Raw genomic sequence first — 5,000 nt, 5'->3', positions numbered from 1 at the left:
TGAAGTTTTTTTGGGTTTTTGGACTTTTTTTGAATTTTTGAATTTTTTGAATTTTTTTGAATTTTTTTGAATTTTTTGAATTTTTTTTGAATTTTTGAAATTTTTTTTTTTTTTTTGAATTTATTTGATTTTATAAATTTTTTGTGATTTTTTGAGATTTTTTTGAATATTTTACATGGGTGATTTTGACTTGGGGGATTTTCAGGGGGTGGTAACCCTGGGCGTGGCTAGAGCCTCAAAATGCATATTCCCCTATAGGGGGGCAAGGTTTTCAAAAATGGGTGCCCCCTCATGTACACGCGCGTGGGTGTACATGGCCCCGTCGGTGCCAGCGTGGGTGGAAAATGGCCCGAAAACAGCCCAGCGGCAAGCGGAAGCGGCTAACGTTGGGCAAAACTGACCCGAAAAGAGTATAGCTTGGAAAATTAAGCGGATGCAGCCAATTGTTGGCGAAAACTAAGCGGATACGGCCAAGTGACGGTGAAAAATGGCCCGAAAACAGTCCAGCGGCAAGCGGAAACGGCTAACGTTGGGCAAAAGTGACCCGAAAACAGTTCAGCTGGGGGAAATTAAGCGGAAGCAGCCAAGCGTTGGGCAAAACCAAGCGGATACGGCCAAGAGTCGGTGGAAAATGGCCCGAAAACAGTCCAGCGGCAAGCGGAAACGGCTAACGTTGGGACAAAGTGACCCGAAAACAGTTCAGCTGGGGAAAATTAAGCGGATGCAGCCAAGCGTTGGGGAAAACTAAGCGGATCCGGCCCAGAGTCGGTGGAAATTGGCCCGAAAACAGTCCAGCGGCAAGCGGAAGCGGCTAACGTTGGGCAAAAGTGACCCGAAAACAGTTCAGCGGGGGAAAACTAAGCGGATGCGGCCACGCGTTGGGGAAAACTAAGCGGATACGGCCAAGTGTTGGGGAAAAATGGCCCGAAAACAGCCCAGCGGCAAGCGGAAGCGGCTAACGTTGGGGAAAAGTGACCCGAAAACAGTTAAGCGGGGGAAAACTAAGCGGATGCGGCCAAGTGTCGGTGGAAATTGGCCCGAAAACAGCCCAGCGGCAAGCGGAAGCGGCTAACGTTGGGCAAAAGTGACCCGAAAACAGTTCAGCGGGGGAAAACTAAGCGGATGCGGCCACGCGTTGGGGAAAACTAAGCGGATACGGCCAAGAGTCGGTGGAAATTGGCCCGAAAACAGTCCAGCGGCAAGCGGAAGCGGCTAACGTTGGGCAAAACTGACCCGAAAACAGTTCAGCGGGGCAAATTTTTGAAATTTTTTTGAAATTTTTTTGAATTTTTGAAATTTTTGAAGTTTTTTTGGGTTTTTGGACTTTTTTTGAATTTTTGAATTTTTTGAATTTTTTTGAATTTTTTTGAATTTTTTGAATTTTTTTTGAATTTTTGAAATTTTTTTTTTTTTTTTGAATTTATTTGATTTTATAAATTTTTTGTGATTTTTTGAGATTTTTTTGAATATTTAACATGGGTGATTTTGACTTGGGGGATTTTCAGGGGGTGGTAACCCTGGGCGTGGCTAGAGCCTCAAAATGCATATTCCCCTATAGGGGGGCAAGGTTTTCAAAAATGGGTGCCCCCTCATGTACACGCGCGTGGGTGTACATGGCCCCGTCGGTGCCAGCGTGGGTGGAAAATGGCCCGAAAACAGCCCAGCGGCAAGCGGAAGCGGCTAACGTTGGGCAAAACTGACCCGAAAGCAGTATAGCTTGGAAAATTAAGCGGATGCAGCCAATTGTTGGCGAAAACTAAGCGGATACGGCCAAGTGTCGGTGAAAAATGGCCCGAAAACAGTCCAGCGGCAAGCGGAAACGGCTAACGTAGGGCAAAAGTGACCCGAAAACAGTTCAGCTGGGGGAAATTAAGCGGAAGCAGCCAAGCGTTGGGCAAAACCAAGCGGATACGGCCAAGAGTCGGTGGAAAATGGCCCGAAAACAGTCCAGCGGCAACCGGAAACGGCTAACGTTGGGACAAAGTGACCCGAAAACAGTTCAGCTGGGGAAAATTAAGCGGATGCAGCCAAGCGTTGGGGAAAACTAAGCGGATCCGGCCCAGAGTCGGTGGAAATTGGCCCGAAAACAGTCCAGCGGCAAGCGGAAGCGGCTAACGTTGGGCAAAAGTGACCCGAAAACAGTTCAGCGGGGGAAAACTAAGCGGATGCGGCCACGCGTTGGGGAAAACTAAGCGGATACGGCCAAGTGTCGGTGGAAATTGGCCCGAAAACAGCCCAGCGGCAAGCGGAAGCGGCTAACGTTGGGCAAAAGTGACCCGAAAACAGTTAAGCGGGGGAAAACTAAGCGGATGCGGCCACGCGTTGGGGAAAACTAAGCGGATACGGCCAAGTGTTGGGGAAAAATGGCCCGAAAACAGCCCAGCGGCAAGCGGAAGCGGCTAACGTTGGGGAAAAGTGACCCGAAAACAGTTAAGCGGGGGAAAACTAAGCGGATGCGGCCACGCGTTGGGGAAAACTAAGCGGATGCGGCCAAGTGTCGGTGGAAATTGGCCCGAAAACAGCCCAGCGGCAAGCGGAAGCGGCTAACGTTGGGCAAAAGTGACCCGAAAACAGTTCAGCGGGGGAAAACTAAGCGGATGCGGCCACGCGTTGGGGAAAACTAAGCGGATACGGCCAAGAGTCGGTGGAAATTGGCCCGAAAACAGCCCAGCGGCAAGCGGAAGCGGCTAACGTTGGGCAAAACTGACCCGAAAACAGTTCAGCGGGGGAAAACTAAGCGGATGCGGCCACGCGTTGGGGAAAACTAAGCGGATGCGGCCAAGAGTCGGTGGAAATTGGCCCGAAAACAGCCCAGCGGCAAGCGGAAGCGGCTAACGTTGGGCAAAACTGACCCGAAAACAGTTCAGCGGGGGAAAACTAAGCGGATGCGGCCACGCGTTGGGGAAAACTAAGCGGATACGGCTAAGAGTCGGGGAAAAATGGCCCGAAAACAGCCCAGCGGCAAGCGGAAGCGGCTAACGTTGGGCAAAAGTGACCCGAAAACAGTTCAGCTGGGGGAAATTAAGCGGAAGCAGCCAAGCGTTGGGCAAAACCAAGCGGATACGGCCAAGAGTCGGTGGAAAATGGCCCGAAAACAGTCCAGCGGCAACCGGAAACGGCTAACGTTGGGACAAAGTGACCCGAAAACAGTTCAGCTGGGGAAAATTAAGCGGATGCAGCCAAGCGTTGGGGAAAACTAAGCGGATCCGGCCCAGAGTCGGTGGAAATTGGCCCGAAAACAGTCCAGCGGCAAGCGGAAGCGGCTAACGTTGGGCAAAAGTGACCCGAAAACAGTTCAGCGGGGGAAAACTAAGCGGATGCGGCCACGCGTTGGGGAAAACTAAGCGGATACGGCCAAGTGTCGGTGGAAATTGGCCCGAAAACAGCCCAGCGGCAAGCGGAAGCGGCTAACGTTGGGCAAAAGTGACCCGAAAACAGTTAAGCGGGGGAAAACTAAGCGGATGCGGCCACGCGTTGGGGAAAACTAAGCGGATACGGCCAAGTGTTGGGGAAAAATGGCCCGAAAACAGCCCAGCGGCAAGCGGAAGCGGCTAACGTTGGGGAAAAGTGACCCGAAAACAGTTAAGCGGGGGAAAACTAAGCGGATGCGGCCACGCGTTGGGGAAAACTAAGCGGATGCGGCCAAGTGTCGGTGGAAATTGGCCCGAAAACAGCCCAGCGGCAAGCGGAAGCGGCTAACGTTGGGCAAAAGTGACCCGAAAACAGTTCAGCGGGGGAAAACTAAGCGGATGCGGCCACGCGTTGGGGAAAACTAAGCGGATACGGCCAAGAGTCGGTGGAAATTGGCCCGAAAACAGCCCAGCGGCAAGCGGAAGCGGCTAACGTTGGGCAAAACTGACCCGAAAACAGTTCAGCGGGGGAAAACTAAGCGGATGCGGCCACGCGTTGGGGAAAACTAAGCGGATGCGGCCAAGAGTCGGTGGAAATTGGCCCGAAAACAGCCCAGCGGCAAGCGGAAGCGGCTAACGTTGGGCAAAACTGACCCGAAAACAGTTCAGCGGGGTAAAACTAAGCGGATGCGGCCACGCGTTGGGGAAAACTAAGCGGATACGGCTAAGAGTCGGGGAAAAATGGCCCGAAAACAGCCCAGCGGCAAGCGGAAGCGGCTAACGTTGGGCAAAAGTGACCCGAAAACAGTTCAGCGGGGGAAAACTAAGCGGATGCGGCCACGCGTTGGGGAAAACTAAGCGGATACGGCCAAGGGTCGGTGAAAAAGGGCCCGAAAACAGTCCAGCGGCAAGCGGAAGCCGCTAACGTTGGGCAAAAGTGACCCGAAAACAGTCCAGCGGGGGAAAACTAAGCGTATGCGGCCAAGCGTTGGGGAAAACTAAGCGGATACGGCCAAGCGTCGGTGAAAAAGGCCCGAAAACAGTCCAGCGGCAAGCCGAAGCGGCTAACGTTGGGCAAAAATGGCCAAAAGCGATGGAGCAGGGCGGTCTGAATCTATGCATCCACATAAAATGGGGGGTAAACCTGGGGGATTTCCAGGGGGTGGTAACCCTGGGCGTGGCTGGAGACCCAAAATGCATATTCCCCTATAGGGGGGAAGGATTTTTGGAAGAGGCAGCCCCTCATGTACATGCCAAGCGGGGTGTACATGGCCCCTGTGGGTGCCTCCGTCGGTGTAAAATGGCCCGAAAAACAAGATTATGTTACCCGAAAACACGATTATGTTACCGAAAAAACACGGTTGAGCGGGGGCAGTAAGCACGGTTGAGCGGGGGCAAAAAACACGGTTGAGCGGGGGCAAAAAACACGGTGCAGCGGGGACAAAAGACACGATTTTGTTACCGAAAAACACGGCCCGTCGGGGGCAAGGAACACGAATATGTTACCGAAAAACACGGACCACGCGGGTTGAAATCCCCAGCCGTAGAGCCGGCGAAACACGGTGGGGCAGGGCGTCTAAGCGTGGAGGCGCCCGTAAGACCGATGCGGGTTGAAATCCCCAGCCGTAAAGCCGGCGAAAAGCGGTCGGG

This window comes from Carex rostrata, chromosome 10, assembly GCF_964058835.1.
Source record: "Carex rostrata chromosome 10, lpCarRost1.2, whole genome shotgun sequence".
NCBI classification, from domain to species: domain Eukaryota; kingdom Viridiplantae; phylum Streptophyta; class Magnoliopsida; order Poales; family Cyperaceae; genus Carex; species Carex rostrata.
This window is presented reverse-complemented; position numbering follows the sequence as displayed.